This window comes from Microcaecilia unicolor, chromosome 3 (genome assembly GCF_901765095.1).
Source record: "Microcaecilia unicolor chromosome 3, aMicUni1.1, whole genome shotgun sequence".
In the NCBI taxonomy this organism is placed as follows: domain Eukaryota; kingdom Metazoa; phylum Chordata; class Amphibia; order Gymnophiona; family Siphonopidae; genus Microcaecilia; species Microcaecilia unicolor.
In genome coordinates this window covers 26,002,567-26,026,642 of record NC_044033.1, presented here as the reverse complement: position 1 = coordinate 26,026,642, position 24,076 = coordinate 26,002,567, and the positions used below count along the sequence as shown (strand labels likewise).

Below are 24,076 nucleotides of genomic sequence, written 5' to 3'. Positions count from 1 at the left end.
GCACTTATCTGTAAGTCCAGGTGCTAATGTGGACAGATAAGTGCAGTTTCTTATATGTTTGATGCTTTGGGAAGAATTAGCAGACCCCTGGCACTACATATACAGCCTGATATAAGACTTTGGCAGGAAGTCGATAGTTGTAGAAAGCAGATATACTGACAGAATTGTGATATCGAAAATACAAAAAAAAAAAGTAAAAATCTTAAGGCAGGAGGGGGTCAGTCGATGATTAAATCCATCACCAAAAGGGTATACCAAGATTGATGGTTGATACAGTTCCCTGGTGATTATATGAGACTTCCCCTGTGAATAGACAGTCACAAATAGTCACAATCAACACAGTGATCCTGTAAAAAAAACCTCTACTAGAATAAGTTTTGCGTGTTTGACACTGGCATTAGAGTATAGCCATAATAGTGTGACAGTTATCCTAGAAATAAGCAGCGGATTTTCCCAAGTCCATTTTAATAATGGCTAACTGCTTTTACTGGGAAGCTACCTGTTAGACCTAACAAGGAGGGAGTGAGAGGAATGCGAGAGCCTAGCCTTTAAGCCTGTGGAAGAAGGAGAGTAATGTTGTTGTAAATTCCACTGCAAAACACTGCCTTGTTTTGACTTCCCAGCGCAAGTTCATCCCTCCCACTTCTATTGTGGTCAAACCCTTCCTATCTCTGAAAGTTTGAAAATTTTGGGAGTAATATTTGACCGTTTTTTAACATTTGAAAGTCAAGCAAAGGCGCAAGGCAAGAAGATGTTCATCATGTTGTGGAAGCTAAAGCGAGTACGCCGCGTCTTCCCGAGACCACTCTTTAGAAATAGGGTACAATCATTGGTGCTTTGTCATACGGACTACTGCAATGGTACATTAGCAGGGTGGAAGGGCTTTGTCTTGAGAAAACTACAGACTGTCCGAAATACGGCAGCGAGACTTGTCGTCAATAAAGCCCGGTTAGATAGCGCGATGCCTCGTCTTGCTAAATTTCACTGGCTTCCGATCAAGGAGCGCAATGAATTCAAGGTTTGCACCAGGGTTCACAAAATCATCAACGGGGATATCCCAAGTTACATGCTGAATATGATTGACTTGCCAGCCAGAAATGCTGACCCGTCCTCAAGATTCTCTCTCACCTTGCACTACCCCAGCTGGAAAGGCTGTAAGCACGGATCTATTCAGGCGTCAAGCTTTCCCTTCATCAGTGCGCAACTTTGGAATGTACTTCCTAGAGACATCACCAGTCAGAGAGACTACCTTACCTTTCGCAAGGCACTAAAAACGCACCTGTTTACCAAAGCATTTTCTCCGGGAACAATGTAGAACTATAGCCTCTGCCAGCTGGCATACGTGGATCCTGATTAACCCTATTCTTATGTACTGTTATATGTAAAGTATCCTTTCTTTCTTGCCCTTCTACTCTACTATTCTCATTTGTATCTCATATCACTCGGAGTTCTCTCTCTCCGGTTTATGTAAGCCACATTGAGCCTGCATGTCTGTGGGGATAATGTGGGATTGCTGAATGGTCCTGACCTCCATTGGGTTACTGTTCAACTGGAATTTCAGTTGTCTGTCCATGTGTGTGGGGTTGGCTTATTTTGAGTAGCACCCGTGATTAGGAAAAACAATGTGGTAATAAAAGATCAGGATAACTATAAAGAGTGATGCCCCATGGAAACCATCCTTTTCTTATTTGTCTAGCCCTTGAGATCACCCTCAAACAGGGTCTTCCTGGGGTTTTTCTCAGGGGTTCTGAGCTAACGTTATATATAACTGGTCATCAGAGGTTAAACTGAAGTTGGTTTAGCTTCCTCTTGTTTGTGCAACATATCATTACTTTCACAAATGTAAAAATATTCTAGATGTTTTTTTTGAAGCTTTATGGATATTAATGCACCATTTGGCACTATTTAAATTGCAGTTTGTAACTAAAAGCCCTTAGGTGCTATTTTCAAATGGAAATCGAAGTTAAATAAACACTGGATAATAACAATTATTAAAATTCTGAGTCATTCACTCTTGGTTCTGATTTGAATTCCCTCGATGCAAGCTGTGTCATGATTCACTCTGAATTTTGCCAAGAACTTGATGTTTCAAGTTGTTTCACTGTGCATAAAAAGGCTATTTTCAAGTAATAAGTGTTTCATAACCACAACAAAACAGAAAAGACTGGTTTGGGATTTGAACAATGCTCAGCACATTTTCAGAAAAACAAAAAACAAAAAGACCCAGGAATCCTCCCTCTGAGCAAGGAAAAACATGATCATTTTTAACTTAGTCTTCAAAATTTCTGCTCCAGATTGCGAGGCTATATTATCCTGATGGGACTATGTAATAAATATTTTATTTCTGGCTACATTAGATGTTGTTTTTCTTGGACTGTGAAAGTGCAACCACTTATGAGTCCGAATTCACTGAACTAGAAGGAAATATACATTTGATTTGTAAAACATTCGAGAGGTGATAGCAGTGAGATTTCAAATAGAAGGTTAGACGCCTATCTTTTGGATTTCCAATCCCCCTTTCTCCCTGCATTTTCCTCAGCCTGAACAAGTTGCTTATACTACAATAATACATCCATAAAAAGACTGAGTAATGGGTACTTTTAAAAACTCATCCGTTTTTTTCCAGTTTATAAAACAGTGAATTGTTTTTAGCTGTGTCGTCAAGAATTTTCTCTTTTCTATTCCCTGCTTCTTTCACTAGGTTGAGTCTGAGACTTCTTCTTCTTCCAACGGATACAAGCAAATCTTTTCCAAAGATGGGGAAATAGTAGAGGACATGAATTGAGGTTGCAGGATGGTAGACGTAAGAGTGCAGTCATGAAGTCTTTCTTCACAGAGAGGGTGGTGGACACCTGGAATGTCCTCCTGTGGGAAGTGGTGGAGACAAAAAGAGTAACAGAATTTAAAAAAATGCGTGGGATAAACATAAAGGATTCCTATATAGAAACTGAGTTCGATTCCCACTTCAGGCACAGGCAGCTCCTTGTGACTCTGGGCAAGTCACTTAACCCTCCATTGCCCCATGTAAGCCGCATTGACCATGCCATGAGTGGGAAAGCGCGGGGTACAAATGTAACAAAAAAATAAACAAAAAAAACAAAAAACAGAATGGAATCAAAATAAAACTTAGGGGTGCTTAAAAGCAACTCCAGTAATTGGGCTGACTCTGTGCCCTGATTATGTCTAGATAGATCTGGCAGTGGCGTTGCTATGGTGGCTGCCACCTGGGGCAGATCGCCGCTGCACCCCCCCCCCCCCGGCGCGCATCACCTCCACCCCCCCTGGCACATCACCTCCTGGAGGTGCAGGGAGCAGTCATTCCCTGCCCTGGAACAGGAAGTAACGTCAGAGAGAGCAGGGAACCAATGGAGCTGACAGCCACACAGCTGCTCCCTGCACCCCCTTGCAGCTTGCACCTGGGGCGGATTGCCCCCATCGCCCCACCCTTGATACTCCACTGAGATCTGGAATGGCTGAAGTGGGCTTTGATGCAAATGCAGTAATGAGGGATAAGACCAGTGCTGGGCATCTATGGCTTGTCCCCCCAAAACGGCAAGGACATATGATCAAGTATATATTTGTTATATCGCATTATATCATATGCTATGACTTTATCTTTTTGGGCAGACTGGATGGACCATGCAGTTTATTTGTTATTTTATTTATTTGTTACATTTGTATCTCACATTTTCCCACCTATTTGTAGGCTCAATGTGGCTTACATAGTACCGGAGAGGCGTTTGGAGACTCCGGTGTAAACAAATACAAAGTGATGTTGTGGTAAGATAAAGTTCATGTGGCATAGCCACATTAGGAAATCGTACAACGGAAGAGTTGTGTTATGTCCATTATGTACTTTAGTTTTGTTGTGTTGCAGGGATCAGGCATTTATGTTGGATTGGTAGGGTATGCCTTTTTAAACAGGTTAGTTTTTAGTTTTTTCCGGAAATTTAGGTGGTCGTACGTAGTTTTCAAGGCTTTTGGTAATGCGTTCCACAGTTGTGTGCTTATGTAGGAGAAACTGGACGCGTAAGTTGATTTGTATTTGAGTCCTTTGCAGCTTGGTTAGTGCAGATTTAGGTACGTTTGTGTTGATTCGGATGTGTTTCTAGTTGGTAGGTCGATCAAGTCTGTCATGTATCCCATGTCATGTATCTTCACCGTAGATAATTTTGTGAACCAGAGTGCAGATTTTGAAATCAATGCGTTCTTTGATTGGGAGCCAGTGTACTTCTGTATTTGCTGTCATCTTCTATTTTACTGTATTACACAAAAAGTTGTTGAATCTGTAGTGTGCAAGCTGGAGTCATTTGTGAATCAAAAGTTATTGTGGCAAGGCTGAAAGGCTGAACAGTCACACAGGAGACAATGCTACAACTAGATGCTTCCGTTTAGGTGTCCCAAGGCCGCGAGGTAGAAGTCTATTCTATAGAGGAGCCTGAGGGGCCTCTTACAAAAGTGCGTAAGGGCCTATGTGCATCCAGCGTGCATCAAATCATCCACGGGCGGCAATTTTGAATTTGGCGTGCGCTGAAAACACGTGGTAGAAAATATTTTCTATTTTCTATCGCGTGGCGCTTACCCAGTGGTAAACTGCAGTGGGTGCGTGCTGCATGGCTACCACCTGGGAAGCGCATGAGACCTTACTGCCACGTCAATGGGTGGCGATAAGGTCTCATGTCAAAAATGGATGCACGCTGGTTTTTATTTTGCCAGACGTCTTTTTTTCCGGCCCTTTAAAAAAAGGCCCTTTTTCCATGACGTGGTACAAATTGACCCACCGCATGGCCAAAAGACATGCTCGCACTGCCGCAGGCCACTTTTTGCCGCGGCTTAGTATAAGGGCCCCTGAATGCACAGGTGGAATTATAGAATGCTAGCGTAACCTGGTAACCTAACATTTATACATCCGTAGTTATACCAGCCATAGAGTTAGCTTAAATGTGAGAAGGATGAGACTAACTTGCAGCATTCTGGGAGCCCTGTCCATGTCCCACTCATGCTCTACCTGTATTCATGCTTCCCTTGCAAATACCCGCTGTGTAAGACAAGCGGGTATTTGCAGAAAAGAACTTAGGTGCTCTGCTGGCCCTTTTGCAGGTATCTGTATACATACACATGTAATGCTAGTATTCCAAAGTGTGCATAAACGTAGGCACTTAAGGCCCGATATTTTGCCGGTAGCGATCAGCATTTTGACCATTGCTGGTGTTAAACCTGGAAATTCAATGCTGGGCCATGTCTGGTCACTAGCATTGAATTTCTGGGTTTCTGTAAATGGCTAACACATGGGGGCCCTTTTACTAAGCCGTGTAACATACGTGGAGGGGCATAATTGAACGAAAACGTCTATCTCCATGGGCATTTATCTCCGAGAACGGGTCCATGAAGGGGCGGACCGAACCGTATTTTCGAAAAAAATAGACGTCCATTTTTTATTCGACAATTTGTGAGCTGGGCGTTTTTGTTTTTCAGTGATAATGGAAAATGAAAGCGCCCAGCTCAAAAACGAATAAATCCAAGGCATTTGTTCGTGGGAGGGGCCAGGATTCGTAGTGCACTGGTCCCCCTCACACGACAGGACACCAACCGGGCACCCTAGGGGGCACTTTTACAAAAACAAAAAAAAAAGGTAAAAGAGCTCCCAAGTGCATAGCACCCTTCCCTTGTGTGTTGAGCCCCCCAAATCCCCCTCAAAACCCACTGCCCACAAGTCTACACCATTACTATAGCCCTAAGGGGTGAAGGGGGGCACCTACGTGTGGGTACAGTGGGTTTTGGGGGGGTTGTACGACTAAGCATTAAGCAGCACAATTGTAACAGGTAGGGGGGGATGGGCCTGGGTCCACCTGCCTGAAGTCCACTGCACCCCCTAACAACTGCTCCAGGGACCTGCATACTGCTGCCAGGGAGGTGGGTATGACATTTGAGGGTGAAAATCAAAAGTTGTGAAACATCATTTTTTGTGGTGGGAGGGGGTTAGTGACCACTGGGGGAGTCAGGGGAGGTCATCCCGATTCCCTCTGGGGGTAATCTGGTCATTTAGGGCACTTTTTGGGGCCTTATTCATGAAAAAACAGGGTCCAGGAAAAGTGCCCTAAATTCTAGCTACAAACGCATACTTTTTTTCCATTATCGGCGAAAGGCGCCCATCTCTCCTCGGCCGATAACCACGCCCCAGTTCCACCTTCGCCACGCCTCCAACACACCCCCGTCAACTTTGTACGCTTCCGCGATGGAGTGCAGTTGAAAACGTCCAAAATCGGCTTTCCATTATACCGATTTATTCATTTTTGTGAGATAAACGTCTATCTCCCGATTTGGGTCGAAATCTAGGCGTTTTTCTCTTTCGATTATAAGGTGGATAGTAACATAGTAGATGACGGCAGAAAAAGACCTGCATGGTCCATCCAGTCTGCCCAACAAGATAAACTCATATGTGCTACTTTTTGTGTATACCCTACTTTGATTTGTACCTGTCCTCTTCAGGGCACAGACCGTATAAGTCTGCCCAGCACTATCCCTGCCTCCCAACCACCAGTCCAGACGCCCACGTGCACCAGTTTTGAGTTACTGCCCGGCTACCGTGTGGCCCTTGAGGTAATTTCATTTTCAAAAATGCTTACTTAATTGTAAGAAGGTCCAAGTAATTTACAAATAGTCTTTTGGCAATAGAAATGTTAAAATTAACAATATGAAACTGACCCCCCCTCCCCCACTCGAAGAGGGTTCAAGCTTTATTTATACCTAGTAGTCGTGGTCAGTTACCTCAAGCTTGCTCCAATTCGGTGAGGTGGTTCAGAGTCACTAACCTCGTATACTCGACTATCAAGTGCAGGAAATAAACTAAATTACAGGATTTTTTGTTTTCAAAAAGTGAATCACACGTAGATGTTGTTTCAATAATATTATATTTCTTTGAAGTCAAAAGATTAAGTTGCAAAATATAAACAAATATTGGAGATGAAACAATGTTTTCAATTAACTAAATTATTTTTCAGGTAATTTTAACAAAGAACCCGCTTCATAAAGACATAAGCATATCATCTGGAACACATTCAAATCAGATAAGTATTAATGTTTATCAATTATGTTGTCTCTTTAACCCTGCAAATTCTTGAACTCTCTTTTCTTTTTCTTTTCTCGAGGAAATGATTGTTTGTGATATTTTTATTTTTCAGGTCACCCAATGTTTCCCTCTGGAAATGAATTTCAAGCCCTCAGGTAAGTAAAATTTAAACAAGCTTCTCAGATACCTCAAAGTCCCACTTTCTTGCACATGCAGATATACACTTAGCTGAAATCTGTCTTGACTTAGGCTTGTTTTTTCTTGAAACGGTGGGGCCCTTTTGGAGCCCCAGTGTCGTCTCTGGAACGTTGACCTACTACTCTAAAAAAATCATAACTCAAGAAGAGAGTCTAACTTCCTGACTTATTCAGTTACACTTTCTGTTAGGAACAGGAAATCACTTTTACCTCTAGCTATTTTTAAAATAACTTAAAACATAATTCTTAATTTAAGACCTATCTTTTTACTTTCTTCCCTAAACTAGGAAAGGCACAGGTTTTCTTTTTGGATGCATGCACACTTTGTGTACACTCTCATTTATCCCTATGCCATTTTAATAGGCAAACCCCTGTATTTCACCTTTCACTCAGGTCTTAGAGACTCAGATCTAATAAGACTTCAACCATTTTTTAAAAAACAGCATTCACGCAATACTACTTCACTTGGCTAGTAAGACAGTGCTCAGGCCTTGTAGGCCAAACCTAGGCTTTGCAGGCCCACCCTTAAAAACATACTGTTCCAAAGAAAAGTTTAACTTCTCTTCTTCTGTGACCTTACTCTCTCCTTTCATAAGGCACCTGTCACAATTCCAAACACTTTCACACTTTCTCCCAGCACTGCTCAAAAGTAACCAAATATGAAATTATTTTTCTTTTAAGAAAATCACTTTTAAAATGAACACCAGTGTGTTCTCAACCCCCAGGGGCAGAATTACTAATTTTCCAGCACAGCTGTCAGTTTTTTAAAAGCTTTAACGCACCCTGTCACACAGAGCTCACAAACATGCATCCACTCTGTCAGAGATCTTCAGCCCCTCTCCCAATAGCTTCAGCAGCTGTTGCTAAGGGAGACAAGGACTCGGAGTCACCAGCTGACTTCTAGTGGCCAATCAGATCACGTTTCACAAAACATTTAAACTTCTGGAACTTAACTGTAAGGTCCGAAGTCTCCATTTTGATCCCATAGAAATTAATAAGAGAAAAAAAACCCCCATTTTTGTCATATTTACCACAAATATTTCCATTAAAAAGAACCTATTTCCCAAGAAGCCATCAAATGCTATATTCCACATTTTTTCCATAAATTTTACTCCATATATACAGATACCACAAAACCCCAAAGAACCACAGACATCCCTTCCAAAAATATTTAATAAAGCTCTACATACATCCCCAAACAGCATGCTCCGGCGACATCCATAGGCTGAAGGCGGCCATTTTCTTAGCTGTTCTGGCCCCGGGAAACCTCATTCCAGGGCTGGACAACATCTAGAATGGTCGTGCCCGGCATATCCTCTGCCTGTGGACCTCCAGGAGGTAGCCAGAGCCCTGGCCACCAATGCAACCACTAGGCACCAGGGATCCTCACAGAACCCCAGAGGGCGCGGAAGAGCTTGGAACCAAGGCAGACCACTCCTCAGGTAAAACTTCTTTTTTTTTTTTTAAATACAAAATTTAACCCCTGAAGGGGGTTACAATACCACCAAATAAAATGTCAAATCATTTACAAATAGTCTTTTGGCAATAGAAATGTTAAAATTAAATAAAATGTAAAGACTAAAGATGCCAAAAATGCAGTTTATTATCCCTCAGAAACCAGCTGGGTTGGGCCCACCTAGTTAAGGGAAGCTGAATACTGTGAGAAAGGTGATAAGGGGAAAACAAGGCACAGATAAAGAAAACGCAACCGTCAGGACCCTGGCTGGTATAAACAGTTTGTGAAGTTTAGGGGATATACAAACGAGAATCTCATAAGCAAGTTTAAGGACACTTTAGCTTCACTATAATTAGGCAAGTTAAATAGCACTTCAGTGTAGCAAGGCAGGTTTAACAGCACCTTCCTTTGTTACATTTGTACCCTGCGCTTTCCCACTCATGGCAGGCTCAATGCAGCTTACATGGGGCAATGGAGAGTTAAGTGACTTGCCCAGAGTCACAAGGAGCTGCCTGTGCTTGAAGTGGGAATCGAAGTCAGTTCCTCAGGACCAAAGTCCACCACCCTAACCACTAGGCCACTCCTCCACCAGGACAGAAACAGAATTCAAGCAAGGAAAAACATGGCGAAACACACATGAATGCCATAATACCAGGAGAGGACTGGGTGCCATGAAGGCTGAAACAAGCCAGGAATTCAAGTGAAGCCTAGTAAACAGAACTAAAACAAAAATAATAAGATTTTATTTATTTGTTGGGATTTATTAACCACCTTTAACCACGGACCAAGAAAGGGATCTATCTGTCGTCGTTGATGATACGTTGAAACCTTCTGCTCAGTGTGCTGCTGCGGCTAAAAACGCAAATAGAATGTTAGGTATTATTAGGAAAGGAATGGAAAACAAAAATGAGGATGTTATAATGCCCTTGTATCGCTCCATGGTGTGACCGCACCTCGAATATTGTGTTCAATTCTGGTCACCGCATCTCAAAAAAGATATAGTGGAATTAGAAAAGGTGCAGAGAAGGGCGACGAAAATGATAAAGGGGATGGGACCACTTCCCTATGAGGAAAGGCTAAAGCGGCTAGGGCTCTTCAGCTTGGAGAAAAGGCGGCTGAGGGAAAATATGATAGAGGTCTATAAAATGAGTGGAGCTGAACGGGTAGATGTGAAGCATCTGTTTACGCTTTCCAAAAGTACTAGGACTAGGGGGCATGCGATGAAGCTACAATGTAGAAAATTTAAAATGAATTGGAGAAATTTCGAGGGGGAACCTTTACCTTCACCCATTGAGGAAGCGGTAAGGGCTCCTGCGGTAACCAGGCCAGCGCATGGCACTGCCAGATTACCGCTGGGTAGTATCCGGTGCTACAAATTTGCATAGCGCCAGAAATGATGGTGCGGTAGGGCTGGGAAGTACCGCTGGGCTGCTGCAGTATCCCGGTGGTACTTCCTAAATAGCGAGCGGTAAGCCCGCATTGGGCTTACTGCCGCTCAGTAAAAGGAGCCCTTGATGAGCTCAGAGTCCAGAGCTGCCAAGGGGGCTGACCCACTCAGCGGGAATTTTAGGGTCTGCCCTCAGCCCACCCCACTCCCCCTGCCCCATCCATTGCCCCACCCAGCTCTCCCACAACTTTGCCCATCCAGACCCATTGCTCCACCACAGCACAGCTGATTTGCGGCTAGCGGCAACAGGAGTGGTGTCCCCGTCCAGCTGCAGCAGGAAACGCCTTCATAAAATGCCATGTCCTGCTGCAGTGGGGTGTGAGACCTCAACAGCAGCAGGAGATGATGCTTTATGAAGGCACTTTCTGCTACCACTGGAAGGGGAGGCCACTCAGTGGGAGATCCCAGTTTCTCGGCAGGAGATGACCCGCAAAAGTGGGAGACTAGGCAAGTCTGAGAGTCTGTCTCACCACTGCCACCTACAAACTGTGAGTGATAATCAATGTTAAAGTGAATTGATATTCCTAACAGAGTGAACTGATAATCCTAACTTTACCTAGCAGTAAGAGCAAGAACAAGGAGAACCGTGTTTGACCTTGCAACCCTCAGTGGTAGGCGATAGGAGTTAAAGGATTACAGCAGTGCTGATATGTAAGCTTGAAGTTCTGGAGATAAAATGTAAATACTTTTGCTACAGTTGATGTTCTGTTTGGTACGCATATGTTGCCTTTGCCATTGCTGATGTTCTACTGTGACTTTGAGATACATTAGTAAAAATCCTGATTCAAAACAACTTTATTGGCACTGACTGAGTTATTGAGTGGAGATTATTTTTAGTTTAGGATAAAGTAATGTGGTAGCTGTGTTGACAAATACAGAAAATGGAAATAAGGTGATATTTATTTATTTATTTATTGCATTTGTATCCCACATTTTCCCACCTCTTTGCAGGCTCAATGTGGCTTACAATACATCATGAATAGTGGAAATACATGAGAAAATATGCATTTAGTAATAACAACAGGGTCTTTGGTAATATGATGATGATAAGGCATGATAGTAATTTAATAAGCAGATATATATTTCTTAAATAATTCTTATTATAAGAATTATATAAGAAAATCTTTATTGAACTAATTTTAATACATTTTTGACCAATGTTTGGAGACCCAACTCTCCTTTCTCATGTCAGAACAGAATACCTTTACAGCAGTATACTGTCCTGACCTGACCTGAGGAAAGAGATTTTGGCCTCTGAAAGCTAATTGAAAAATATATTTAGTCCAATAAAATGGTATCATCATATTTTCCATTTTTTTGTTTTAATTGCATTTGTTAACCTATAGTATAGTGATTGAAATAGGTCAGTTTTTGAAATTTGCATCTGCTGTTGAGACCCGTGAGACTACCATAGGAAGTCTCGGCTGCCATTTTGAAAACACGGCGGTGCTGGCGGGTGGGGGAATAGTGGTAGTGGGCAGAAAAGAACATGCTCACCCCCGCAGAGGCCACTAGACCACTAGGGTCCTTCAGGTAGGACCAGGATGGTGGGGGCATTGGCTGCGGTGGTGGAAGGGAGAGCAGCACGGCCGGTAGGTGGGGCATCAGGCGGTGGGCATGTGGGGGGGGGGGGGGCCCAGACCACTCTCAGTCTGCCCCTGCTTTATGACATGTGGTACTCTCCTCTTCACTGTGTACAACTGATGTGATAATTCATTAGGACCAGGGGCGTAGCCAGACACACAATTTTGGGTGGGCCTGGGTCCAAGATGGATGGGCAGAAGAGTCCCACCCCGTCCCACAGGTAATTTGATCTCTCCTCTCACCTGCATGCCATATGGTCTCTCAAACGTCCCCCCTCTCCCGCATACCTTTTCAATAGCAGATTTCCACCAGTAGCGAGCAGAAACTTATACACACTGCTCATGTTGGCCACACAGCCTTCCCATGATGTAACTTCCTGTTTTTGCATAGGCAGGAACACGTCAGAGGGAAGGCTGTGGGGCCGGTGTGAGAAGTATGTATCGGTCACTGCTTGCTGCAAGCGAAGATCTGCTATTTACAAGGTATGCAGGAGGGACAGTTGTTGGGAGTTTTGGGCTGGAGGGGCTTGGGGATCCCTGCCAGCCACATCATAGGTGTGCTGCTACTGGATGGGCCTGATTCCAAAGTGAGTGGGCCTGGGCCCACCCTTGGCTATGCCACTGATTAGGACAGAAATGTGGTACATTTTTGCTCTTTAAGTTGCCTTTCCATGCAATATCCCTTTAGAATATGGGCTCCTGAAAGTCTTTTATTTGGATTTTGCTCACACCTTTTTCACTAGTAGCTCAAGGTGAGTAACATTCAGGCACACTAGGTATTTCTCTGTCGCTGGAGGGCTTGCAATCTAGATTTGTAACTGGAGTAACGGAAGGTTACATGATTTGCCCCAGATTGCAAGGAGCACCAGCAGGATTTGAACCAACATCCCCTGGTTGTCAGCCCAGTGCTTTAACTACTAGGCCACGCCTCCATTTCACTCCACTTTTGCTAAAATGTCCTGTCAGACCATTCCCATCAGTTAGGATGATAGCAGAAAAAAACTGCTCAATAGGACTGCAGCATCCCAACTCCCAGCAACACAGCATTACCAATGACCGTACTGGACAATCTAAAATCTTCATTCCCTTCGACCCTCATGACGCCTGACTCACACCTACCTCATTTGACCACAATCTAACCTTGTATTTGTTATCAGCCGAATTGGCAAACGCCTTTACGGTACTATGTAAGCCACATTGAGCCTGCAAATAGGTGTGAAAATGTGGGGTACAAATGTAACAAATAACTAAATAAATAATTACCCACTGCCACCCATCTTTGGTAGGAAAGAACAACTGTGTGATGTGAGCTTACCTGAGCTAATTACTTGCAAGTCCTAGTCTCAGAGTGGAGGAGGAGCCTTTCATCCTGGCGAACTGGGTTCATCCTGGCGAACTGGGTTCAATTCCCATTGCAGCTCCTTGTGACCTTGGGCAAGTCACTTAACCCTCCATTGTCCCAGGTACAATGTATATAATGTAAACCGCTTTGAATGTAGTTGGAAAAACCACAGAAAGGTGGTATATTAAGTCCCACTCCCTTTCATGCAGATGAGCAAATTGTTGGATACATTTCCCTGACCATGGTTACTGTATGAAGTTTCCTTCTGGCAGAGAAAAGTAACCATGGGTGTACCCAGTGGGTACCAGGTCAACAAATGCATGGTTATCAAAGGAAAAGACCAGAGGTCACATGCAGAGGATATCAGGAGGAAACGCCATATGATGTAGAGTGTGGATTTTGGCACGAACTGCATGGGATGTTTTCCTTTCTACTGTTTGGAGCCAGGAGGCGAGGCTCTGCTAGTCAAAAACCAAATAAACCACTTTAGGAAAATGAAAAGACTTTCCCCCGTATGGTGCTTATAATGACAAAACAACATCCTCTTCATGCATCAGGTCAGTCGGGCTATTGTTTCTCTTTCTGAAAACTTGAGGTGAAGGCTGTTTCGGTACTTTCATTAGCCACCCTGCAGTAAACATCACACATCATCCCTTCACTCGTCAGTATTCACTCAGTCCTGAAAGGAAGCCGCTCATCCGTTTAATTCCCTTCTCTATTTACTGTATTGGCTCAGTAGGCTTTTTTTTGACCTTGTGGACCTGTTATTCAAAGGTACTTACTCAGTTAGTGGGTGCTGGTACCCAGATAAGAGTCGCTAACTATGTCCTCGGACTAACTGGACAGTTTGAGAGTGGTCTGGGAGCGGAGCATCCAGGTAGCAGTCACAGATGAGATAGGAGTAGAAATGCTTGAGAGATTTCATTGAATTTGTTGTTGTTGTTCCTGGGGAAAAGGGAGGAAAATCCTACCCATTAAAATCTATTTACCCTAGCTGGAGGCACACAATGTCATATATATCTCAGTGGCGTAGACACAGGTGGGTCTGAGCCCACCCACTTAGAGCTCAGGCCCACCCAACAGTAGCACACATTTAGCGGTGGCTGGTGGGGGTCTCTCAAGCTCCGCCAGCTTAACACTTCCCCCTGATGGTAACGAAAATGCTGCTCTCCACGATACTGGCACCCGTGCATGCTCAGTTTTCAGCGCATGCCTGCTGCAGACTGCCAAGGTGGAAAGAAGCATTTTCCTGCCAGCTGAGATGTATTTTTGGTGGTGGTTGGGGGGGGGGGGGGGGGGGGGGAGGGAGAGAACACTTGGTGCCCACCCACTTCTTGCCTAGGTTCACCCAAAATCTGTTGTCCCTGATATATCTGGTTAGTGGTCTGAATGTAACACCCCCTCGGGAGCATACCTGGGTTTGGCAGGAATCGACCTGACAAGAGTCCTCAGAGTCAGGTCAGACAGTCCCATGGATGGATCTATCTATCTATCTATCTATCTATCTATCTATCTATCTATCTATCTATCTATCTATCTATCTATCTATCTATCTATCTATCTATCTATCTATCTATCTATCTATATACTGTGAAGAAAAGCAAACCTTGCCACAGAGACACAAATGTAGCACAGTTCAGAGTTATTAGCATTTTAGCATACACAGAAGAATTTTTGGCACTTTTCTCTCTATACCCGGGTTGTTTGACAGTGTCTTTTCTGTGTATTACAATTAAGCATTCTTCTCGGATGTGATTTTTTGACCATTGGAAGACCCTTGAGGCTTCGCCGAAACACAGACCATGTGGGTCTGATTTTAAAAAATGCTGTGTTGATGCCCCCTCCCCCCCACTCTTGAAGGGTCCTTTTGGTTTTTGTTGGTCTGTTGAACAAAACATGTAGCACATTCCACATTTCTTAGTATTTTATAATACACATTACATTTGTAAGAATATAAGTGTTGCCATACTGGGACAGACCGAAGGTCCATCAAGCCCAGTATCATGTTTCCAGCAGTGGCCAATCCAGGTCACAAATACCTGGCAAGATCCCCAAAAAGTACAAAACATTTTATGCTGTTTATCCTAGAAATAAGCAGTGGATTTCCCCCAAGTCCATCTTAATAATGGCTCATGTACTTTTCTTTTAGGAAGTTAACCAAACCTTTTTTAAACCCTGCTAAGCTAACTGCCTTTACCACATTCTCTGGCAACGAATTCCAGAGTTTAATTACACGTTGAGTGAAGAAATATTTTCTCCAATTTGTTTTAAATTTACTACTTTGTAGCTTCACTGCGTGCTCCCTAGTGCTAGTATTTCTGGAAAGGGTAAAAAAGCGATTCACATCTATCCGTTCCACTCTACTCATTGTTTTACAGACCTGTATCACCTGTACACAGGGAAAAGCTTTTTTTTTTTTAGTGCTAGTTTTCACGTATTGGATCCTGTGCATGTCAAAAAGCTTTTTATAAACACGATTAAGACAGCAGGAGTCCAGACTGTTGCTGAGGTAATTTGGTGGAGTCCATCCTGTCAGACTGCACTACCGTTCACTATCCAGCTTATAATCGAAAGTGATCGCCGGCCATCTTCCGACACAAATTGGGAGATGGCCGGCGATTTCTTAAAAGCGGCAAAATCAGTATAATCAAAAGCGGCATTTTTGACAGCATCGCCGCTTTCCCGTCGCTTCGCCGACGAAAGTTCAAGGGGGCGTGTCAGTATATCAGCACAGGCGGGACATGGGCGGAAATGGGCGTGGCTACCAGATGGCCGTCTATCGCCGATAATGGAAAAGAAAAGCGGCGTTAAGCAGTATTTCGCCGACTTTACTTGGTCCTTTTATTTTCACGACCAAGCCTCAAAAAGGTGCCCCAACTGACCAGATGACCACTGGAGGGAATGGGGTATGACCTCCCCATACTCCCCCAGTGGTCACCAATCCCTTTCCAAACTAAAAAAATAAAACTAAAATCCTTTTTTGCCAGCCTCTATGCCAGCCTCAAATGCCGTACCCACCTCCATGACAGCAGAATGTATTGTATCCTCCGACAGCCTTTCCCTGGTTGCGATGTGGCTCTCGGGTGAGTGTGACACCTTTTCTGTTAGGTGCCCTGCAGAATCACATTAGCAAAGCATTGTGGTGGGTGTAGGGTACTGGGCTCTACTCCCATGGTGCTTTTCCCCCCTGCTAACTGGGTCAGAGTGTGCCCTGTTTTGTTTCCTGTTGTAGTCCATGCGGTAGTGGCCATTTTTGTAAGCCAGTTTTAGTTCCCTTTCCTGTGTTACCCACGTTAGAGAACGTAGTTCTTACCTTGAATGGTGCTGAAAGAGGGCATTGTACACCATTGTGCCAGCTCTGACCTACCGCTAATCTTAGTACCAGGGGACTCTTTGCCAGTGGGGCACAACCTCTGATCTGCAGTTAACTGTGAGTAAACGTGCTTATTTCAAGAAAGGACTTTTTCAGAGAGATTAGTCTTCAGGTGTGAACTGGTGTGCCAAAGTTATACAGCAGCAATAAGTCCTAGAGGCTGTATGCAGGTCCCTGGAGCAATTTTAGTGGGTGCAGTACTTTTGTGGGTAGTGGGTTTGGGGGGGTTGGGGGGCTCAGCTCCCAAAGTAAGGGAGCTATGCACGTGGGAGCTTTTCTGAAGTCCACTGCAGTGACCCTAGGGTGGCTGATTGGTGTCCTGGCATGTCAGGGGGCCAGTGGACTAAAAATGCTGGCTCCTCCCACGGCCAAATGCCTTGAATTTGGCCGGGGTTTGAGATGGCCGACATAACTTTCCATTATTGCTGAAAAACAAACCCGGCCATCTCAAACCCAGCGAACTCCACGGCATTTGGCCGGGCTAAACCGTATTATCGAAAAAAAAGATGGCCGGCCATCCTTTTCGATAATACGGTTCCGGCCAGCTGTAGCGCCGCCGCCAACATAGATCTCCGGTGATCTATTTGGCCGGCGACATTCGATTATGCCCCTCCACGTTAAATAGAGTACTTTTTGTCTAGTTCCACCAACCATTGTATTTGATAGAGTATTCCCAAAAGGATATCAAACAAGCTGGTAGCAGGTTTAAATGCCATAGTAAAGTGTGAACAGGTAAAGACATAAGCTCGCACTCATGTCCCATCCCAAACTGTTCAGGAGTTATAGACTTTCAGTAGTAAAAGAATATTTTGAAATGAGCTACAAAAACCAAGAAGAGATGAAATGGCCTTACTTTTTGCTTTCTCCAGAATCATTTTAGGATTATAAGGCTTTGTTCTTTTATAGGCATGTTGCATGTCAGTTTAACATATTAATTTGTGATTAAAATATTAACTGCACCCATTTTTTTTTTAGATTTAGCTCACACCTTTTTTAGTAGTAGCTTAAAGTGAGTTACATTCAGGTACTCTGGATAGTTCTCTGTCCCAGGAGGGCTCATAATCTAAGTTTGTACCTGAGGAAATGGAGGGTTAAGTGACTTGCCCAAGATCACAAGGAGCAGCAGTGGGATTTGAACCAGCCACCTTGGGATTGCAAGATCAGTGCTCTAACCACTAGGCCACTCCTCCACCAGCAACATGCTGTGTAGAATCTCAAATAGTAGCAACAGAATCTCAAATAGTACCAGCATTCCATGTAGAATCTTCAATAGTAGCAACATTCCATATATGTATTTATTTAGATTTTGCTCACACGTTTTTCAGTAGTAGCTCAAGGTGAGTTCCATTCAGGTACACTGGATATTTCTCTGTCCCAGGAGGGCTGACAATCTAAGTTTGTACCTGAGGGCAATGGAGGGTTAAGTGACTTGCCCAAGATCACAAGGAGCAGCAGTGGGATTTGAACGGACCACCTCTGGATTGTAAGACCACTGCTCTAACCACTAAGCCACTCCTCCACTCCCATATGTGCATAGTTTGGTTTGCTGTGCTAACTTTTATGCCTCATCAATACTGGTTAAGCTATGGGAGTTTATCTGTGACTAAATTCTATGTTTATTGTATTTTATATAGAAACAGTTTGAAAGAGGCTTAAAACGGAGTTTAATCCATCATTAGAATCGTTCAGAGAGAAAAAAAAAATCATGTATATTCCTGTGTGGCAAAAGACATGCAATAACAGACACATTTTGAGATCCTGTTTTGTTTAATTCTATTTCTGCACAATGACACTTTCAGTGTTGTGAATGCATCATAAACTCTGCTCAGGAGACCTCTTCACCATTTCTGTCATCATGCCTCTGGAATGGATTACCTCACTGGGTGGGATAAGCTGATGAATCTGCTTGTGCCTTCAGTTTTCCGATATTATTGTTGGCCCTTATGTGACATCGTAATGGTTCATGCATGCGGGACTCTGTGTATTCAATGTAATATTACAGATTTTGCAATGAATACACGTGTTTGCTCTTAAATTGCTATTCTGGACCAGCTCATGGAAATGGAGTGAAAAAAAAAGTGCCAAATTTTTCAGTTCCCGCTGTCTTCTTAGTCCCTGCTCATCTCTTTTAAGTACCATTAGACGGGGACTCGATCATTAGGCGTGTAGGGGCACTTTTATGAAGCGGCGCTAAGCCCAACGCGGGCTTACCCCTCGCTACTGAGGGAAGTACTTCCCTCTCCCGGTGTGTGCCATATCCGATGCTGCAAAAATATTTCCATTTTTGTAGCGCCGATGTGTACCTGGCGGTAATCGGGTGTCACGGTCTCGGATACTAGAGGTATGTGAGCCCTTGGGCTACTGCCGTTCAGCGGCAGCAGCAGGCAAAAAAAACCCCAACCAGAACTGGACTAACAAACAAACAAACAAACAAGACAGACACTGCAGATTTGGATAAGCAAGCAGGAACACATAGGACCAGAACTATCAGACTGGAACACAGGACTGGAGCAGGACTTCACCTGCGCTTGACCGCCGTTCCCTAGGGGTTGAGCCCCTAGGTGCGGGCAGCCGGCAGGCTTTATGGGATACAGGAACTCACACAGGGTATAGGACTCTAAAGCAAGCTTGACTAAACAGGGACCAAGAATCAGGACTCAAGACTGAGGGTACTCCCTCAGGTGACAGGATACAGCAACAAGCTTGATTAAATAGGGACTGAAGGTAAAGGCAGAGGGGACTAGAGAAACAACATAAGACAGACAAGGCATACAGGTACAAACCAAAGCAAGGCAGAAGTGCTCCAAACAGCACCAAAAGGATAAGGCAGGGAAGCTCAGACAAAGCGAGGCAGAAGCGCTCCTAACAACACACCACCAGACAGAAGTGCTCCTAATAGCACACCAACAAGACAGAAGTGCTCCTAACAGCACCAAAAGGGAAAAGTAGGAAGCCAAAAGGGGTAAATCAGGGAAGCTCAAGCAAAGCAGGCAGAAGTGCACCTAACAGCACACCAACAACCATGACTTTTGGCATTGCAAAGGCAAAGCAGCAAAGCCACAGGTGCTTAATAAAGCCCATGAGCAGCTGAGGCTTAGCTGCAGCAATCTCAAGGCAGCTAAGTGTGAGGCTAGCTGCCAAACTTCCAACCAAGTCTGGAGGGCTAGAATATTTCTAGTAGTGCTCTAGAAATGTTAAGTAGTAGTAGTAGTAGTAGTAGTAGAAGCGGCTGTCTTGGTACATTGAATTTGGCCATTTGGGACCAAATTCTATAAATTGTGCCGAGAGGTGTGGTAGCCGTGTTAGTCCACTTTTAAAGGTAATCAATAGAAATAAAACAAAATAAAACATGGAAAAGAAAATAAGATGATACCGTTTTTATTGGACATAACTTAATACATTTCTTGATTAGCTTTTGAAGGTTGCCCTTCTTCGTCAGATCGGAAATAAGCAAATGTTGGTAGATGACAGTATATATAAGTGAAGCATCAAAGCATTCCAGTGACAGTCTAACAGGATGGGGGTGGATAAGTGAGAGACAGGGAGACATGCATGGAGACAGGAGGGTGACAACGCAGTACAATTTTATGGTTTATATTGGTCTAGAAAACCCAGATCTTTGTAAAGTCCTGTCTGGTGGGTGTCAAAATATTTAATCATTCTGACTTCAAAGGCCTTACGTTCCTGTATTGTTTTAAAGTTCCCTTTCAGGACGGAAATTGTGCCAAAAGCATTGTTCTATAAACTGCGCTGAAAGTTAGGCACTGTTTATAGAATACGCTTATCCCGGGATTCTATTTAGCACGACTTAAGTTGTGCACATATATCCAGTCGTAATATGGATTTGCGCACACAACTTACGCCTATGTTTACTAAGCGGCGCTATGGGCGCATTTGCATTTTTAACACACATAAATGGTTTACGGGCGTTAAACGCTAAGGCGCCCATAGACATGTATAGGCGCATTAGCGTTTAACGCGCCTTAAATTTACAGGTGTGTTAAAAACGCTAACGTACCTTAGTAAACATACCCCTTAATTAGTTAACAAGCCAATTGGTGCTGATAATAGCCACTTAGCAAGCAATTATTAACACTAATTGGCATTAATTAGAATTTACGCGCAGAACTGTCTAAGCGTATTCTGTAATGTGGTGCGCATAAATTCTAATTCGCATAGTTGAAAGGGGGCGTAGTCATGAGTGTGTAACGGGTGGGTCGTGGGCATTTCTAAAATCTGTATGTGTGGTTATAGAATACACCTGGTCTGCGCTTAATTTAAGTGTCAGCATTTACACCTCGATTAAATTTAGTTGCGCAGACCAGCACTCGGTGTATTCTATAAACTGCTAAATTTAGGCACACTTTATAGAATATGGCTAGCAGGGCCACCGAGAGACTAGGCCGGGCCTGGGGCAAGGCCGCCCCGACTCCGCCCCCTGCCGCTGCCACCCCCCGTCGCTCCCCCTGCTGCTCCCCCCACCGCTGCCACCCCCGTCACTGCAGTCCGCGGTCTCACCTGCCTGCCTCCACGGCTCCGGGCCCCTTGCATTCGAAGCGGCAGTCGCAGATCGCCTCCCTTCTGGCCTTCCCTCCCTGTGTCCCGCCCTCATCTGATGTAACTTCCGGTTTCCGTGAGGGCGGGACACAGGGAAGGAAGGCCCGAAGGGAGGCGATCTGTGACTGCCGCTTTGAATGCAGGGGGCCCGGAGCCGAGGAGGCAGGCAGTTGTCCCCCCTGCCCCCCCCCCCCCCCCCCCCCGCGGCCCTGATGGCTAGATGTATTTCATTTTGGCACCGATTTTATAGACATTATATATAGAATCTAGTGCTCAGGGCCTAACTTTAGATGCAAGGACTTGCACCCCTGGTGTAAGACCTCGTGTCTAAAGTTAGGTGCAGATCTCCCTTATTACATAACAGTGCACATAAATTCTAAGAACATCCCTGATTCATTCATGAACCTCCCATGGCCGCACCCCATTTTGGAACTGCGAATAAAATTTACACGCAGATCCATGTGACTTAAATGCGTGCATAAATTTCAATTAAGGCCAGTTAGTGCTGATAATTGATTCTTAGCGTCCATTTATTGGTGCTCATTGGCTCGTTAATTAAATTGCACGTGAAAACTGGGTGCGTACCTAAATTTGTACACACAATTTTAAACACCATTTATATTCAGGTTGATGTGAATAACAGCCACAAAGATTATAAAGCACATAATTAAAAATCTAGAAATCTTTTCAGAGTGAGATACTGCAATTTTGTTTGAGAATGAGTATAATTCCAGTGTTTGACTAACTGTTGGATTCTTGTGAAGATCTGATTTTGATGATAAAATGGAGGTTTTTAAAATTTTTTAAATCGTACTGAAGGCTTCTCATGGATATTGATTAGTAGTACTACTACTACTACTACTTATCATTTCTATAGCGCTACTAGACGTATGCAGCGCTGTACACTTGAACATGAAGAGACAGTCCCTGCTCGGCAGAGCTTACAATCTAATTAGGACAGACAAACAGGACAAATAAAGGATAAGGACAAAGGGTAGCAAGATTCCAGAATCCCAAAGAGGAGCAAGATTCTGTGCGGAATCCCAAAGAGTAGCAACATTCCGGAACCCAAAGAATAGCAAGATTCCGGAATCCTAAAGACTACTACTACTTATCATTTCTATAGCGCTACTAGAAGTATGCAGCGCTGTACACTTGAACATGAAGAGACAGTCCCTGCTCGACAGAGCTTACAAGTACTGCCACTTAAGTCTGAGGTCTATTTTCTCCATTTATTGCAATTCGTTTTGTGGTGACAATAGTTTTGTAAGAATGTGATCACTAAGGGGTCCTTTTACTGAGGTGCCCTGAGAAATGGCCTGCAGTAGTGTAGGCGCAGGTTTTGGACGTGCGCAGATCCATTTTTCAGCACACCTGTAAAAAATACTTTTTTTAAAATTTTGACCGAAAATGGACGTGTGGCAAAATGAAAATCGGTGCGCGTCCATTTTGGGTCTGAGACCTTACCGCCAGCTATTGACTTAACGGTAAGGTCTCACGTGTAATGGTCTACGTGCGTCAAATGCCTTTTACCACCCAGTAGCGCCGCATGCCAGAAAATAAAAATTATTTTCTGGTGCGCGTAGGGGACGTGCATCAAAAATGAAATTACCGCCCGGGCCTCGCGGTAGCCGGGCAGTAACTCAGATTTGGCACGTGTTGGGCTCGCGTAGGCACTTATGCGGCTTAGTGAAAGGGCCCCTTAGGTATCACTGGGATTTAAATTGATTAGCAGCAAAAGTCATTTTTGCTTATGATTTCAATTACCCCAATATTGACTAGAAAGATGTCACATCAAGTAATGCTAGGGAAATAAAGTCCCCAGATGGAATAAATGACTACTTCGTAGAGCAGCTGGTTCAGGAACTGACAAGAGCGGGAGCTATTTTAGATCTAGTCTTTCGTCTAATCCCGAGAAACAGTTTTGGGGGCGCTTGGCAGATAAAGTTAGGTGCAGATCTCCCTTATTAATCTGTTACAAGAAATTTATTTTGGGGGAAAGAGCTCTAGAGCACTCGCTACTGTTTATAATTTAAGAGCAGGCGCTGTATTTATAAGTTTTAGGATATCAATTTCTCCACCAATCACCAAAGGTGATAATTGCAATAAATTAAATAAATTAAGTATATACCTCTGTTGAAATGTGGTACTCAGAACACAAAGAGACTATACTTTTAGCTTCAGAAAAGGTTTATTTTAAAATACAATTGCACACGAGAGATAGGTTTTAAAAGGATCTTAGAACAGAGAACTTGTGCATAAAATAGAACAAAGTAGCAGGTAGGTTAACTTACAGTCCTTGTTACAAGCATGCTGTGGTCCAGCTGATTGATGAGCACATGGTCAGGAGCAAGGCATCAGCAGACCCCAAAGAGAGCAGCAGGTCCCAAGAGGAGACAGGTTCCAAGAGAGAGAGCTGGGCTGTTTCCAGGCTTTTTATAATGTTCACTGAGTTGTAGTTTGCAGGGGATCTTGGGTATTGTAGTTTGCAGGGAAGCATGGTCACATGTTTCCTGGATATCTGCTGGCAAATGGCTTTTCTATAGCTTGAGGGTTTCAGTCTGCTGTGATAGGTGGAGTTTCTTTTGTCATTTGAGTCATATGAGTCTCTGTCTGCTCCAGTTTTTTGTTCTCTAGAGATGTCTTGGTGACCCTCCCAGCCAGCTTTTGTCTCTGTTAAGTGTTTGTAATTGACTAGTCCTGCTACCAGAAATTTCCAAGGAAAAGGGGAAAGAAGGTATTGAAATGCAGTTTCAATACATCTTTTAAAAGATGCATTTTTATATTGATAAAATAATTCTGACAATTGGCTTATACCATAACAAATCCACCTCACCAACCTACTCAGTTAAGAAGACCCACCTTCTATAACTACCCTAATCACTCCCTTCCTCTTCTCTCTTCCCTACTTAACCTTGGCACAATACTAACTGTATCTGATACCCTAGAATGACAATGTTAATAAAACTATGTAAGCCACATTGAGCCTGCAAATAGGTGGGAAAATGTGGGATACAAATGCAATAAATAAATAAATAAATAAATAATAACT

The 24,076-nt window shown here is 43.7% G+C and overlaps 1 long non-coding RNA gene across 1 annotated transcript; it reads right to left on the bottom strand.

The window, feature by feature from the left end:
- Window positions 1-1,943: 1,943 nt before the first annotated feature.
- LOC115465363 lies at window positions 1,944-23,358 on the bottom strand. Its single transcript, XR_003941403.1, has 3 exons — window positions 23,319-23,358; window positions 13,877-14,039; window positions 1,944-2,865 (listed from the first exon to the last, which is right to left on the bottom strand). It is a non-coding gene; the product is annotated as an uncharacterized LOC115465363 (long non-coding RNA).
- Window positions 23,359-24,076: the final 718 nt, after the last annotated feature.